The 18,351-nt window shown below is 36.5% G+C and overlaps 1 pseudogene; it reads left to right on the top strand.

The window, feature by feature from the left end:
* The first annotated feature begins 1,709 nt into the window (after window positions 1-1,709).
* LOC130463064 (rhomboid-like protein 19) lies at window positions 1,710-17,906 on the top strand (annotated as a pseudogene).
* The last annotated feature ends 445 nt before the right edge of the window (window positions 17,907-18,351 follow it).

Below are 18,351 nucleotides of genomic sequence, written 5' to 3' on the forward strand. Positions count from 1 at the left end.
CGCATGATTTATGAATTGTCATATGTATCATAACCTAACAGGTAACACTAGTAAAAGTGTTATCATATGTTATTAAAAGTGTTACCTAATAGAATAGGTAGCACGAGCAGATGTATCACCCATAAAGTGTTACCTATTATCTATGGGAACACTTTACCCCCTTTATGTAGCAGTTTTTCGGTGTTACCTAAAGTTAATTATGTACTAGTGATTCAATGTCTTGTCCAAAAAGAGCCAACATTGGTCATTTCAAACGGGACCCTTAATATGTTTGGTGGCGACTCCGTCAAGGTTCAACATTTGAAAATCATAGGTGTCTTTATGTAGACTTTTATATATTAAGTTTTGATATTTCAAATGTTCAAAACCGGTTAACGTCATTAGAAAGTTCTAGATTTTGGCCCTTTGATCGGGTGGGGTTGTAAAAAATCAAGTCAAAACTACGAGTTTTTCTCTTCGATAAACCGGGCAAAGTTTAGGTCTTTGGTGAGTCCTAATCGGGGTTTATCAAATTCCCCTAACTTGCATTTCGAGATACAAAAATACAACATATACAATTTTACGAAAACAAAGTACAACGTACAATTCAAAAAAAACCCCTACAATCTGGGGACTCCACTGGGAAGTCCTAAACTTCAAATTCGAATAAGCAAGCAATTTTGAGCAATCCGCCACTATTGCGCTCAAGCGCTGGGCACTGGAAGGAGCGCTAGACGCTAGTACAACACCTGGCACTGCTGTCTGCACTTGGCGAAGTGGCTAACAGTGGCCCTTTGCCCATTTTGCACAAAGTTCAAATGGGAGTTTAGCTCAAGTCTTAAACTTCGAAAGAGTGCTCCCAAACTTCGAGAACGAATGTCGAAAGGTAGGATTTTCAAATACAAAATTCAAAATACAATTGTGATTCTAGGCATCTCATGCATGTTTTCGAAAATACTATTTGTGCAAAATGAATTTCTACCTTCGCCCATACGAATGTGTTCTACATTCGGGCTAGCCCGGGGGTAAAGTAGTGGTCAATCTCCATAAATTTCCCGATTAAACTGTTGACCACTTCCGAGCCCACCGAACCTTGACATTTGTTTGATGTTCCTGAAACCTTGCATGGAGGTCGTCCGCCAACAAACACATCCCTTGGGCGAAGGTGCTTTGTTACCTGAACCGCCTCTCAGTCAAGGACCCTTTTCCTTCCTAAACCGACCACTTGCATCATACAATACTAAGACCGACCTTAGGTTGAGAACTTTGCATGTCGCATTCATATTCATGCATGTCGAATTGAGTTCACTTAATTATAATACTAAGGTTTAATCAAAGTCAAAAGTATTTACTGTTACTAAAGTTTATTTAGCAAAATAAGAAGTTTAATGTCGCCTTTTATTTTCCGCGATGGATACGGCATGTGACGCTCCGACTAAGTTAGGGTTACCGCTGCTAATTAAATATAATCAACATAATTAATGGTATCTGGGAGTCAGGGCTTTGCAGCTTGGTATCAGAGCAAAAGTTCTGCGACCATTAAATAAAATCCTAAGGGTTTTATGTCAATTTTGTCATACTAATAAGATGAATTAGGTCAAACATAGAATTAAAAGAAGTAAAATATAATGGTTAAAAACAAATTAATTGATTGTGAGTGATAGGAATGGGGAACGAGAATGCTTTCCTTATTATGATCTGAAGTATGTATTTTTGCTACCATATCGACGATGGCTTCAAGGGGGAATATTTCTATTGGCAGTGCTAGGAACGATCACGACGTTAAAGGTGGAAACGGTTATCATGAATTCACATTATCTCTGGAAGGATTCAGGGAAAGAATCAAAGCATTGCGCAAGGACCCAATCTCCGGGGACACCCCAGGAGAAACAAGTGATAATCGACTGGAAATAATGAGATTGATAATCTCGAAAATTCTGCAAGGAAATCGTCAAAAGCCAAGGTCAGAGCAAGAAAAATGCTCCAACATGTTCAAGAAATTTACTTCTCATAACCCTGCCTACTTATGATGGCAAGCCAGACCCTACCGAATTTGAAGAATGGATTAACGATATGGAGAAGTTGTTCGATGCAACGCTATGCCCTGAGAAATGGAAGGTTAACTATATCGTCTTTTACCTGAAGGGACAAGCCCACCTTTGATGGAAAAGCATAAAAGGAATCCAAAATGAGCCTGATTTTGGCTGGGAGAAACTCACAGAAGTTATGCGGGAATAATTTTACCCCCATTCTATACAACTGCAAATGGAGTTAGAATTTATCCAACTAAGTCAAGGAAAGAAGAATATTCTGGAATGTATAGTGAAATTCAACGAACTCGCTCGATTTTCCCTGACCTGGTGACTATTGATAGGCAAAAGATGAATCACTTTGATGGAGAACTAAACCTTGAGATTAGAGATCGTCTCTCGAGTTTTAGGATCAACACTTTCCAAAATTTGTACGATCGAGCAATTAACGTAGAAAGAATCATCAAGCTACAAAAGAAACATATGGAAAACGAAAAGGAAATTTCAAAGAATATCAGTCGAACGACAAGAAACAAAATACTTGCCATTAAGGAGGAAACAACGGAAACCAAAACTTCAACAAGAATCGTGATGCGCTAATTGTGGAAGATGGAAGCATACCGAGAAAGAATGTCGAATTGGCACAAGAGATTGCTTTAAATGAGGTAGCAAACACCACAAAATTAAAGATTATCCTCAAATACATAGAAAGCAAGGTGATAGGAGAAACGATGTAAACAAAGAAAATGGTGGCACTACAAGTTTCAACGTAATCCCGCACGTGGACCAACGTCAAATGGAAGAGTGTTTTTAATGCAGAGAAAAGATGATGATGCGAATGATAATGATGACTTCGTTACTAATGATAGACAAATACAAATGACAACACTTACAATTTTCTTGCGCTCAAGTGAGCACCGTTGGAATATCACAACGCCTTCCTGGAAGGCGCTATTAGTTGCGGAGCACGGAATTTTGGTCGTTTCGATTCACAACTATTGTTTACATTTTGACATTTTAAGCGTTTTCTATTGACATTATTGACCTTAAACTATGCATTGGTTTATTAGTTTCACATATCACGTAATATTCTACACAAACTAACAACGAGCATGAATTCGATATAATGCGCACATAGTTTATGCAAAAACTCTAAGGTACTTTGGGTTGAGTTCCGAGGTGCCAAATCTATCATCAATTCCTTGCAAGCCCCAGTCAAGGTAGTCAAGTTCATGTTCGAATTTTACCAAATTTGTGACTCTGCCAGTGAAACTGTTTCTCACCTTTTCTTGGTGTGAGTTTAGCATTCAATGTAAAGCAGCCATCTTTAGTTGGTTTGGGATCAGCAACAACAAATCCAATATGGATTCTTTGATGTAGTGGAATAAAAGACATAGCAAAGGCCAGTTCAGGAAGGCAGTGAGCTAAATTGTTGTTGCTGCTTTGGTTTATAATGTTTGGAGAGCTAGAAATTAGGATGTTTGGCTTCAACAAGTTCCTTCTGTGCAGAAGGTGGTGGCTAGCATCAAACATGATGTTAAGAACATACTCCGTAATAGTTAATCTTACTCGGAAGAAAGTAAGCGATTCTAAAAGGGAATGGTTCCATGCTTTGCAACTTTTTCCTTTGTTTCTTTTAGGCTAGGTGTTCTTAGCCTTTTGTTTAGGTGCCTCCTTGGCATTATGTTGTAAAACTCTTTGAAATACTTCAATATATTGATTACTTATTTGCCAAAAATAATAATAATAAATTAACAAATAATACTCCGTAATAATTACAGATTGAATTGAATTAAATTAAATTGAATATTACGGAACGGAACGGAACTGAAGTAAACTGGATTGGATTGAACTGAACGAAAGTTAAAAACTAAATAAAAAATAACCACAAATTCTTATTTACAATGGGTGTACAATAAATATTGTACACCGAAGTAAAAGTTAACACAAAATGCTTAAAAGTTAAGCTTATATATGTAAAAGTTATCTATTTTTAAGTAATAAATTTTTTCATTTTAGTAAAACTTATTTCTTCAATAATGTATAAAATCAATCATTTAACCTTTCAAAATATTTATCTATCAATTTTTTTTACTAATATAAAAGTTAATCAAAATTAGGTTAAAGTTATAAAAAAAGGGTTAAAGTTATCTTGGTGTACAATAAATTTATTGTACATCTTGTGCGCGCAAGATCTATTGAAAAATATCTAACCACCTCACACGACACACATTGGTGTCAACTTTTACCACCTCTACTTAAAATTACCTTTGAATTTTAATCGGCCTTCCCAAGTTCCAACGACAACAAAATTCCTGAATTGAATTTCACTTCCTCCAGAAGTCACGCTCTTTCTCTCCACTCTGCATCCTACAGAAAGACTCGCCACCATCACTCTCATTCCCTTCTCTTCTGCAATTCAGAATCAAATTTCTTCGACTAATTGAACAGCGGAATAGCAACATTTTCAGGTTCGTTCAATCCCTAATCTCATGTTCAATCATTCAGATCTGGCATGAAATTACTCACTTTAATCCTTCAAGTTCACATTACGCAAAAATGATTTCTCAGTTTCAAAATTTCAGAATTGCAATTCAAAGGCGAAGGAATTCGCAAACGAACAATTGACGAAGATCATTGGAAATTGAATCATTTGGGTTAATTATCGTCGTCAATCGAAGTCTTAGGACATGAGTACTCCGGCATTTTCTGGAGTATGATCTCTTTTTCTCTCTCTTTCATATCACTTCAGTTTTGATATTTTTAAGGTTATCTAGATCTGTGTATGTTAATTTTTGTATGATAAATGATTTTCTTTGATATTTGAAGTTCCAATTTGCTATTGATGACATTAAGTTCAAGTGTAAATTGTAGATTGTAAAGTTGCATTAGCTATCTTCTAAACTGGTGTTGTTGGTTTGTCCTCGTCTAATTGGCGATGTCGGTAGGGTGGGGCAGGGCCGGTCCTAACTTTTTAGTGGCCTATGGGCAAAAAACTAAATTGGGGCCATACTTTTATAGGTTTAGGGACAAAAAATTTCTCAAAGATGGGGTATACTTTTATATATTGAAAAAATGTTATTTAATTGGCTTTTTACTTCTTAAGATTTAATATTACTCTATATCTAATTAAACTCGGAAAGAAAATTTAACTCGATCAAAATAATATTAAGGCTTGAACACTTTTGACCTCATGCTATAAATCATGAATTATATTTTAATATTTCACACATTTATCATCACGTTAACATAAGACAATGTCTATAACAACATGACGTATCCAATCTTAATTCAGTTATTTTTCTAAATCTTAAATTAAATAAGAAGTGTGATTAGATTAATAAAAGAAAAAGAAAATAGTAGGATTGTACATGATTCTCTTTTTTGGTGTTCATCTGGATTTATATTGGATACTAAAAAAGAAAACAAAGATTAAAAAAAACTACAGAAAACGTGAAAAAACAAAAGAAAAAAAAAAAAGCTTAAATTAGAGAATGTTGACAGTGCTGGGAATCGAACCTGGTTGGCAAGTTGTTTGGGACGCTAACCATAGCACCAAGCTATGTTACTTAATGTGTATGTATTTGCACGGGAAAATATTTGTTCTTATTATAGTTGACATAAGAGATATTGGGCCTTTTCCCTGGGCCCAGGGCGGCGGCTCCTTATGCCCTGCCCCAGGGACGGGCCTGGGGTGGGGGATTGTTTACAGGGTTTACACAGCTGTGTAAAGGGCTTGCAGTGGTGCTTGTCGGTGGCCACATTGTAGTTCAGCTTTTACCTCTGGCCGTCACTTATCTCGCTCTTATTCCTGCAAGGTACACTACATTGTGCTTGATTTGATGGGTTGTTTTTGTTGCTTTTTAGTACGGAGTACTTCGTATATCTTTTTGAGGGTTTGTGTGTGTTTTTTATATTAGTGGAATTGATAAATTTATTTTGTCTACTAAGCATATGTGATGTAGAAAGCAACATGCCAACATCCAGGGCGATGTTTTCACTTGTCATGAATGGGTGTATAGATTATTCAAAGCATTACAAGTTTTATATGTGTATATGGCACTTGCAGCATTCCCTTTAAAACAGTACCTTATATCCTGCTTAAATAACTAGAAGATTTATTGTAGAGTGAAAGGGATGTGGATTAGAACTGAAGGAATTAAGTCCTAGGAGCTCGTTTTAACAACATAACTTTCTTTTATGGGTAGTAAGTACTAAAAGCTAAGCAAGAATGTGATTTTGTGGTGTTAACATCCTTCAACTTGATTGGTGACAATGACGATCTCCTACGACGATTCATGTTAGCCGACCCCAAATCATTTTGGGACTAAGGCTTTGTTGTTGTTGTTGTAACATCCTTCAACTTGACACAACTTGAGAGTTGAGACCATAATCTCCATTAATACAAGGAAGACTTACCCCACTCAAAGCATCTATCATAAGTATGATAACATTTCCGGAAGGAGTAATCAGAAGAAATTATATATATGATCCACATAGCATTCATCTTTTCAGCTCTTTCTGGTCATTAGGGAGTCTAGACAATCATGGACCCCTTGAGAACTGATCATTGAGGAAATATGTATGATGTGTGTGTTGAGTTTCATTGCTGCATGTGTTGGAAATGGAAAACAAGGTTTGGAGTTAAATGTGGTTGTTCTCACCAAAGTTCAAAGATTAAAGTTGAAGTTCACAAAAATTTTGAATGTTGATGATGGAAGTATGGAAGAGGAATAAGGAAGTGAAGGTATAGATTCAATTTGTGTAAGTACGAATCAAACAGAAATTGGAGACTAACTGCTATTATCTAACACTAAGCAAGTGATTGTTGAACCAAAATAGTAATCAGGGTTCATTATTCAACCCCAAAGATTAATATTTTCACCGAGGAGAGGGGTTTATAGATTATTATTTATATAAAGTAAATCCTTGCCATCCGGCATAGGGTTTCAACTCGTAGTTATGGGAAAACTTGTTTCGTTACATTTACTTGAAATCACTTTTTGTATTGTAAATTGGGAGTGGGGCATTTGGACTTGGTGGTTTGAATTTACCTTAAATCTAAATGCAATGGATATGATTAATACTAGAATTAAGATATTTTAGTTCTTATTGAAACTGAATTTGGACTAAGGAAAAATCCATCCAAAATATATTTGCCAGCCTACTTGTTTTCTACAAGCATTATAAGCTTGTTTGAGGCATTTTTTTCAACGAAGAGTCTTAGTGCATCCAGCAATTTGGGAGAGATGAGCGAAAGAGTGACTAAAAGGAAGTGAGGACTAAGCCATTTTTCGCTCTGAAGAAGGGGATAATACTTGTAGTTTTAGTAATGCAAGTGATATTTGGGTTTTGGCTATCTAGTTTCACGCTATAAAGTGCTTATAGGCTAGCAAGTAAGGAGAATTTTAATTTTATTGCATCCAGCGCCTTAGATTTCCAAATTTTAACAGAAGTAGAATTTTTTTTGAAATGTTGAATGTGAGTTTAAATTAAATTAGAAAAGACCTATTCAAACCACGAATTTGGTGTGGACTTAGTCCAAAAATCCAAAAACTTATATTCCTTTATTCTATCAATATCTCATGCTGCTTTTATTATTCTTTACTAAGGACTGGTGTATTTATACAGTTAATTCACTTTATACATATTTTTATTATCGCTTATAATATTTTTTTTTCTGTAATATATATATATATATATATATGTATATATATATACACATTTTCCTCTTATCTTACTTTCATTAATTCCACTTTCTCCCTCTTGTTTATTTTTTAACTTCCTGCTCCTTTCTGGTTTGGTTTGTTTGGTGACAATGACGATCTCCTACGACGATTCATGTTAGCCGACCTCAAAACATTTTGGGACTAAGGCTTTGTTGTTGTTGTTGTTGTAATTCACTTTATACATAAGTTCAAACTTGTCTTATTGTCACTAAAATATTCCCTCGATTTTCTTGAATTCTACTCACTTTTTGTTCTAATCAGTTTTTTTGAGTTATACTGACGTTTACTTTATTTCCTTGTGACAACCTTTTATTCATATCCTATCGTCACCTACCCCACCTTATGGAACCTATTTTATTTAATAAAACCCTTACTCTCTATCTCTCTCCTCCTAAAAGTAATAATTCCCACATATGTGGTCCGTCTTTTGATTTCTCCTTGGTCTTGTTGGTTTAGTAACTGAACTCAGGAAAACAGAGGGAGTAAATTTTATAACCTTTTTTAACAAGTTAAGGTTCTAAAAGTAGAGTCTCAAGTATCAACTTTCAAGTATAATATATATAAAAAATGTGTTCTTGATATCTTCAATTATAGTGATGTGAAAATTTCCTGTTCTTCAATACTCAGTTTTATGTTCTTGCGCACATGTACAGGCTGACCATGATTTTCTCCCTATGACTCACAATTATTATACAAAAAAGCATAAGTCTCCAACTGAGTACATTTGGACAACTCCTCCTTTTCTAGTTAGTAGTGGCTGGTATATAGGGAAAGTAAGTTTTCTCAAGATGCAAAACATAGGTATAAATTCAATTCGCACTGAATATGTATGGTCAAGAGGCTTTGTACAATTCTTCTAAATAAAGAGGCTTTTTATAATATCATGAAACAAAAATGAGTATAGGTGTGGATGATATTGGCAAGAATCCACACCAAAATCCACATGCATGACTGATCTGAACTGGACAACGACCTGATGATGTTGAAATCTGGCCTGTGCCTTTCTGCCTTGTTCTTCTGGATGATTCCCAGGACCGCGTGGATTTTCATACCTGTCTGTGGTAACCTTTATTAGGTTGCATTGTTTTTGTGCTCCATTTGTTTTTCAATGCCATGATCTATTTTTTTAGTACATCTTGAGAGTGTATTCTTTTTACCCTGTATTGGGCTTCAAATGAGGGAAAAGAAGGTCATCGGGATATAGGAACCCTTCGGACCACCTCGAAAATACCTTTTGAGTACTTTAAGGCAAAACAACACTTCCATAAATGTTCCTAACTTTCAGAAAATAATTAAAATTTCACACTGAAGATAATTTGTTGGCGAACCTACAACATTATCAACAAGCAGCAGAAATCCCTCCTTAAATGCTAGAGCAGCTTAGGCAGCTTCAACCATTTTCTGAAATTGAGGGCAATGCTAAACAGGGATTTAGTTACCTTAAATCTAAAAGCCTCACTTGCATATTGGGATCACCTTCAACAGAAAATTATTGGGGGCCATGATAGTAAGCAACTATGCATATTACATACACTGACGGAAGAGGTAAAATACACCAACACACTCTGATTGGGTTTTTAGTTAGAGCCAGGTCATTTAGATATTTTTAAAGATCTTCAAGTGTATGAATTTTAGGGGGTATCTCATTCAGTATCTCTGTAGCTGCTAGGGTGTTTGAACAGGATGTTTGATGTATAAATCTCACATTGAATTTTTTACGGAGGAAGGTATTTGACATTTTCTTAAAACCTAAGCGGCTGAGTGAGAAATACCCCTTCTTCCTCTAACTAACCCTTCTTTTCTCTTTGTCGTATGATATAAGATGTTGCTTGTGCTTGAACTTTATATATTCATATGTAAATGGATCTATAATCCTATAATGTTTGATTGGTAGGACAATTCCTTTTGCGTGGAATCTCCTAACAGCTGGTTACATTGAACAGACAACATATGGGGTAACTGAACAGTTCATTTCTATCTCAAACTTCCTTGATGCTGTTTTATCAGTGCTTTTATATTATGGATGACTTCACTAATCTTGATATTTTTTTTTTTTTTTATTTGAAATCTCCAGGCGGCGATTAGTATATTTGCTCTACTTTTCATTGGAAAGCTGCTTGAACCCATTTGGGGTTCTAAGGAATTTGTGAAGTTCATCCTTGTTGTCAACTTTCTTACTTACGTCTGTGTCTTCATCACGGCAATTGCTTTTTACTATGCAACAAGGCTGGAAATTTACCTGTAAGTGCTGTAGAGTTGTCAAATTACTGGGGCAGTCTTGTCTTTGCGTTGTTCGGTATCGTTTTGCATATTGTGTAAGAGCATGTTTTACCTTTATTTTGATATGGTTTGGTACTTGGCAAAAATATGTTTCCAATACCTCCTCCGTCTCATATCGACTTTCCTAAGTTGACGGTGCAGCGGGTGCACAGAGCCACACACATAAAGTAAATTGAAAAATGGAGGAGAAATAACAAAGTGCAATATAGTCAGAAAAATTAAATTGGGCATGTGAAAGTTTACCCGGTACATGAGTTCTATATTTTTTCCTTGTACCGGAGATTGGGGATAGGACCAACTTAATTCATTGCTACAAATGCTCAAAGAAAATGCATATTACAAGAATGGAACAGATACATAATCAAAAGGGGGATTGGGACTCTTAGAAGGATATTGGTCCTAAATATTGGCTCTTTGTTTTATCTCTTGGTAGTAGTGACCGAAAGAGAATCCAAGTTGCATAGTATCATCCCTGCATCACAAACTATGTCGTGGATAGCCCAAGAAATCTTCTATTATCGTTTGTTGAGATGATGCCACAAATTATGACCTCAATGACCAAAAGTTTAAGACCGGAGAAATAACGCCTCCCCGAAATTCCAGAGAGAAGGATTCTGCTTGCAAAATGCCAACAATACTTCTTAGGGCTTCAAGATCGGCTAGGTCCTAAGTGGCCATAAATGACAGAGCCCTAGTTACCAATATTTAGCTTGAAATGGTATGGAAGGGGGAAGGGGGTATTCCGTCAAATATTAGGATTTCTTCGTTGAGCGAGAGAAGAGGCTGGAGAGTTAGCATAAATATGTTTGGATTGTTCAAATTTTACAACACGTGTTAAGGTTTTTGACAAAATCGCTTGAAAAAGAAGAGCAACTTAGTAGTGCTTAATTATCATTCACTTCTAAATGAGAAAGCATATTCTAGTAGGACAAAGACCTTAATTCTATATAATCTATCTTTTGTAGGAAGGTGCTAAAGGTAAAGGTTACACATTAAATACATGTTATCTACAAACATTTTTAATTTGAGAGGGACATTTAACTTCCAAAATCTACCTATAATCCACTTTTGGAGGTGGGAAGGAACCTAATTCATGTGAAAGGCAATGAGGGGTTCGGAGAAAGACCCTAAAAAAAAACCTTATCCTCGATATCATTAGATGGATTGTGGATACTTATAAAAGTTGTAATATCCTTAACTGCATTTGAGGGAGAAGCACTTAGGCTAAGCTTACTAGTTACATTCCGTTGGTTCTATGAATTGATAAAATCATTTAATGTGGATCTTGAATAATCTTGCCTACCTAGAACGGTAGTTTTTGGCGGAGAACGATGAACGATGAACCTAACTGTTATGATAAAAGAGAACATTAGAACCTTACCCCACTTTCACAAAGACCTTTGCTAAACAATGGTTTTAATTTCTTTAATATTTTCCACTACCAAAAGGAGTATATAATCATACGAGGATTCATACTAAGACCAAAACCCCTACCTCTTAGGAATTTTTGGTGATCGATTGGACCCAGGATTATTTGGATTTGAGATTATTCTCCGTAGCAGCTTCATTTGCATAGCTCTGTTACTTGTTTCATCCCCTTTAAAGCCCAGGATTATCTGGATTTGAGATTATTCTCCATAGCAGCTTTATTACATAGCTTTGTTACTTGTTTCCTTACTTCGAAAAAGCGCGAAGCGCACAGTCGGGCAAAAAGGCCCCGGAGGTTAAGCGCAAAGCGAAAGCGCACGCTTCCTGTAGGCGAAGAGCACCCGGAAAGAAATAATAAAATTTCAAAAGTTCAGAAAAGATGGAGAAAATATGGAAAGAAAATATGAAAAAAAAAGAAATCGAAAAGATGAAAGAAAAATTCAGAATCCGACTGGAGAAATCCGGCGAGAAGGCTAGAGAAATCCGGCTACGGCTACGGGAGAAAATTGCACTAGGGTTTTCAAAAACCCCCCAAATATTCGCTTTTTAAAAAAAGAAATCACGTGATACTTTAGAAAAAAAAATTAGAGTCACGTGGCTTTATTTTTTAAATAAAAAGAAGGGTCTTGCCCAGACTACAGGAAGCGCAAAAGCTCTAGGAAGCGTAAAAGCACAGAAACGCTAAGAAGTGCGCGCTTCCTGTATGTCGCTAGGCTTCGGCTGGCAGAAGCGTTTTTCTGTGAGCTTCCGAGCTTCCAAGGCTTTATGCGCGCTTAAGCGCGCCTTTTAAAACTAAGCTTGTTTCATCCCTTTAAAGCCCAGACCTCTGGGACATCCAGGCTTGTAGATTCTATCCAACCAATAAGGTTAGGATAATGATTTACAGGATCTTTGTTCTAAAAAGAAACGGTGGCTGGTTTCGTCTAAACTCTAAACTAGAGTTGATGGATGTGGACACTGAAACTTTGTGTATGAGTGTTTGGCCTAGTAGGTAAACTAGTTTAAGCAAAGATTGAGCTTCCTGCTCGAGGCAAGGAGTTTGTTTCCACTTGAGCATTCGTGTTAGTCACAACTTCTGCCAAGTGTTAGCATTATAAATGAGTTAGTTGGTGAGTCAATCTGACCATGTTAATGACTGTGCTAATATTCTAACTGGGTTGGTACTCTGAGTGAGTTAGTTCAGGACAATGTTAATGATCAAATTGTGTATTACATGCTCATATTGTTTGTCCCACAAACAGTCACTCACTTTTTAAACTCATAAATTGGTCTCTGCTTGTCACGGGGATTTACTCTTCCTCAACTTTGTTTTTGGTATCAGGGAATGGAAACTACCGTCTCATATGAAGTTTTGTACCACTCAAAAGCCCTCGATTTATGTACTTAAAACTCCAATAGAAAACTGTGTTATCTATTTACAGACAAAATTAACTTGTATGAAATTGGGGCCATCAAAGTAGCAAGAATTTTCTCTGTTGGGTAATTGTAAAACCTCATTAGGTTACTTTTAGTATTGCCATTTATCCTTACTAGAATTTTCTTTTCCTTTAAACATTTGAAATGTACGTTGTTGTAATTGTGTGCTTAAAGACTCCTGTATCTCTTACATGGGAAAGAGGGGAGGGTCTGGTCCCATTGCCATTAAGAAATTTCTCTTTCTAATTAGTAGTCCTTGGTTGGAATTTAGACCAATAATATGCTGTAAATGTTAAACGATGTAGATATAACTTGACCAGCATATTAAAGATGACTTGGATTAGATTTTCTAGTCTGTATCACATATTGACCTTTTGTAGATTGAGAGATTTAACAAGGATCGTGGTATTTTCATATAATGGACTTTTAGATGCCCAATTAGAATGACTATTGAAATGGTGGACTGGTATGCTTGATCTGTCGGGTTCCCTTCCGGGCCGTTTTGCTAGTATTATCATACATGTCATATTGATTTCTATCTTTTAATTTTGTGTGAGAACTGAATAGTATAGATCTAATGAATATCTTGGGTAGTACTCCCCAGAAAAAGGAAATAATGGGTTACTTAAAATCACAAAGAGCTGAAAGAAAATGGATGCACTGGTAAGGAAGGTGGAAATTTGGGATAATGGTTTAAATTAAGCCGAGGTAGGCCAAATATGACTTGGATGGAGGGAGCTAAAAATGACATGAGGAAAATGGGTTTGCGAGAGCGTGCAGTAGCACTAGATAGAAACAAATGGTGGAAGAGGATCTTTGTGGATGATTAAAGGGAGATAGTTTCTTGGTTCATGCAGCCGACCCTATCCATTTGTAAATAAGGCTTTGGTTTTTCTGTTGTACGAATCGTTGAAAGAAAAAGTTCTGAGCTTTTACTCAGAAAAATGTTGGATGTTGGTTCTTACTCTCTTGAAGGTCTTCTGTTGGAGCATGTAGGCTGGATATTCTGGCTTCTACACCTGAAATTACTTGGAAGGAATAAAGTTGTACGGCGTTCAGGATATGTTGACCCACATTCATCTTCATGGAGTTGGCTTCTTGCCCAAGCTATGCCATATGTGGTGTCTGTCACCCTGTCGATGGAAGTTCTGCACGGTATAGGGTGGGGCTGTTGTAGTGGTATTGATATCCAATTGCCACGATGTTCAGGGGAGGGTGATATCAACTGTCTGAATAAGAACTACTGCCTGCCACATTGTAATACTCCTGCAGACTAATGTGTTATCACCGTCCAATCACCTTATATACTTCTGAGTATCTTTTAGGAAACTTGTAGTTGAATTTCATGCAAACCCTCTTTTTCCATCCTGTCTGTCATGGATATTATATTTTTACAATGAGTTCCCCCATCATCAGTTCATCACTCTATACTCCCATTATCTTTTCGAACTTGCTTCATTCATCACTCATTCTCTGCGCCCTCGTGTATACATTTTGATGAAGACTCTGGAAGTTTTAGCTGGATTTACATTTTGTGTTTTCTTTATTATTGTTCTCCTTTCATCCCTCACTCACTTTTTGCCTGTGTTCTCTTCTTTCAGTTTTCTCTTTATTATCTCATCTCTATCGTCATTTGTCTTCTAGACCAACTCAAGCAGTTGTGGGCTACATCAACTTTTTTTTTCCTGTGGCACATGTTAGTATCTCGTATCCACTGGTCATTTCTTCCATTAATTTTGAAAGGGTAGCTCCTGCTACCTGGGTTCTAGGACGTAGCTGCTTTTGGAACAGTACTGATTGTGTTGTTAGTGGATATAATCAATTGTTGGTTATCAGTGAGTTTATCATTCAGATTCTTTAGGCTCTTAAGCTCTTATAGTGATATTAGCTTGCACTACTAACTAGGTTTGACTAGAATATTCTTTTTTATGGTAGTGTATGCACAGTTCAGCATGAGCATTGATCAGTTACTCCGTGACAATCAAAGACATGTCTTGAAGATCCTAGGAATTGTCGTTTTGCTTAATAGAAGCAGTTGACTTCACTGCAGGATGATGCAAAGTTCAATTATGTCCTTGCCCTAATTTCCTAAACATTACAGTGTTGTACAAAGTTTCAGTTTGTTGTTACTCCCCCCACTCTCCTTGTCTGTTTTGTTTTTTCTCTTGTTTCTGAGAAACAGATTTGTTATGCTGCTGAAGTGCTGAAACTGCTGATACTTAACTTTTCCATCTTTATGTAGCTATATGCCAATCTCTGGCTTCCATGGAGTGCTTTCAGGGTTTCTGGTTGGTATCAAGCAAATCATCCCCGATCAGGAGCTTTCTGTATTTGGAATTGCAAAAATTAAAGCTAAGGTAACACCGAGCATGTTTTACCCCCAACACCCCTTAAAAAAGTCAAGCTGAAGAATGCAAAAGAGATATTGAAATTTAAGTTCTGATTATTTCACGCCTTTTGTGTCATCAAAATGCAGTGGCTACCATCTATCATGATTCTTCTGTCCGTCACTGCAAGCTTTTTCTTGGCAGATTCGGCAGCTTACCTTCCCATGATAATCTTTGGTACATATATGAGCTGGATCTACCTAAGATACTTGTAGAGAAGATCAGAAACTAACTTCAGGGGTGACCCAAGTGATGAGTTTGCATTTGCCACTTTCTTCCCAGAATTTTTAAGGTAACATCATGTTTGACCTATTCATCTCTTGGAAAGTAAGTATTTCCCTTAAATCATTTATTCAGTTGATCCTCTTCTGATGCTGTCAACATCCAGACCAGTGGTTAATCCTATTTCAACAATTTTCCATCGGATGTTCTGTGGAAGGTCTGATATTTCTAATGAGGGAAATGGTTATGATCTGGGAGGGATCCCACTTCCAGGCTCTGATTCGATTGAGGCTTCAAGACGAAGGTAATTTTTGCCTTCTCTTTCATGAGTAATTTTTCAAGTTATTAGCCTTGTGTTACTTGAACTGTGCTAAGACTTCTGTCTTAATCTTACCTATAATTTATAAAGCCCCGGCATTTAACTGAAATTTTTGTGCTAGTTGGATGGAATAGTGCTATATATAAGTGGAAGATCCAGCGTCATTAAGTTTTTATATATATGTGCCGTAGATCTTAAGAATCAGACTAAAGACAGTGTAAAAGGGAGTTAGGTTGCACAATTTTTAATTAATTTTCTTTCTTCCCGGACATAATTACTAAGTGTTCAGCAGAACTCAAGCTTTGTATACAAAAGGGGATAAAACCCCCACCATAGCTCCTTCTTTGGTCTGATTTATGTATCAAGATGGTTTTCCTTTTTGTCATCACAGCCCATGATTAGTTTTTGTGCATCAGCTTTTACCGCTTATATGCATATCTGATATCTTGCACACTAATGCCGATTACATAAATATTTACCATTTTGAATGGCCCAAGTTCTCACTCTCACTCTGACTGATTCACCTTCTTCCTTTCTATGCCCTCTCCCTATTTATCTCTTTCAGCCTCATTTGCTGCTGTTCCCACTTCCCAGATGTAGAGCCTTGCTGGCAGTTGTAGATCCTCTTTTTCCCCTATCCATTACCCCCTTCTTCTCCATTCTCCCTCATTAGTCTCTTCATCTCTCTGTTATTCGTTCTGCTCCCTCCCCACACAGAAATTATGTCCTTCCAAATAACCAAATCATACTACTGAGGGATTATCCATAATTAGTAGAACTCAATTTGAAATCCACTGTTGTTAGGCTCCAAGAGGTCTGTATGTATGTACCTTTACCCTTAAATGGTCTAATGATTATCTAATTTATCAATACATTTTATCGTCATGAAACTTACACGCCAATACTTTGACATAAGCCAAGGGTAGATCATGGAAGAAGTTATTTCAAGCCCTATACCTTGGTATATGGTGTTTATTAACTGTGGTATAGATCTGTTGATGAAATAATATAGATATGGGCAGTGTTTTAGGGTGTGACCTTAGCTCAATCAAATAAACAAACATAAGTGTGCCTGAAACTTGGTGACATTAATCAAATCTGTGTAATTCCTGAAATTACTTAATGTGAGGTGTCACAATGTGTTTAATAACTTAGTCAGGATGACCTGAGCCTAAAGTAAACCAACCTTAAATCTGAAATTACCTGCATAGCTAGTAATCATATAATTGAAAAACTTGAGTGAAGCTGAATTTATTGATAGACGTTTATTGGAACTGTTTAGTTATTACTTCTTTTATGTTGATGAACTTAATATTATACTGTGTACTATAAGGTGTTTTATTTTAGCTGAAACTACTCTGTACTATTCAGTAAACTGATGAGATTTATGTTTCAATTGAAGTAAGAGAGAGGTCGGTTAAGAATATCTTAGAAAAGACAGATGGAAGAACCCAAAATGATAACCTTAGTCTCAAATCAAAGCCAAAGACATAAATTTGCTTTTGCCCAAACCCCAGAATCAGCGGCTGCAACTTCATTAGTCAGGGATGAATTATAGAACTTCACATTATGCCATTCATGTGTTTTTTATTCTGTAATTATTTGTCAGCATGGTTGAATCAAGCATTCTACTGTTACTGATTCTCCCTGGATCTAAGATTTGTACCTTTTCCTTTCTGCAGTATGTGTTTTTTTTTTTTTTTTGTCATTTTGTTGGTGGTTTCATTTGGTTGGTTTTTTCTTTCCATTTTGGAAGTAGAGTCAAAATCATGATAACTGCTTAAGTCCATTTGTCTTAATATTTCAGAGAAAGAGGTGCTCGGGCTCTCGAGGAAAGGTTAGCAACAGAAAGGTTGGTTGGTGCAACAACCGTAGATGGACAACATATAGATGCCTCTGAGGAAGTCTGAATCTTAACTCTGCTACAGCGCTTAACCTACTGTTGGTCTATTAAGCGGTGCGAGTCGCTCCATTTTCAAGAATTAGCTAAATGATTGTTGCATATATAAGGGAGGTGTATTCCTTAATTTTGTAGAAGTGAAAATTTGGTATTTGTTTGACCTTTGAACTCTTGATACAATACAATCTTTTAATAGTAATACTTGTTGATATCAAATTGTTGGGACACCTTCAATGTTGACAGAGGTAATACACTAATAGAAAGATTTTTAGGGAATCATAATTGAGGTTTTAACATTGCAGGCATGTAGCAAGCCTTTCATATCATCTTCTTCTTCTCCTAATCTGGACTGAGCCATCGACCACCATGTGGAATGATAATGCATCCTTGCTCAAGACATTAAACCACTATGGTGGTCTGATAATGCATCCTTGCTCAAGACATTAAACCACCTGCGATCGCAGTTCACAACACGAAACTTCCGGTAATACACTAATACTACTACTTGAGCAATACTCATGCTGCTACTAACCAGTAGTATGCCAAATGATTTGTTTCATTGGCAAATTGGCGATACTGAGGGCGGTTGTGCAGTCACAAAAGGTAACCACATCATGAATGTTGTCTTTACTCAGTTTAACAAGGAACACAGACTTGTCTA

Source organism: Spinacia oleracea, chromosome 6 (assembly GCF_020520425.1).
Source record: "Spinacia oleracea cultivar Varoflay chromosome 6, BTI_SOV_V1, whole genome shotgun sequence".
NCBI lineage: Eukaryota > Viridiplantae > Streptophyta > Magnoliopsida > Caryophyllales > Amaranthaceae > Spinacia > Spinacia oleracea.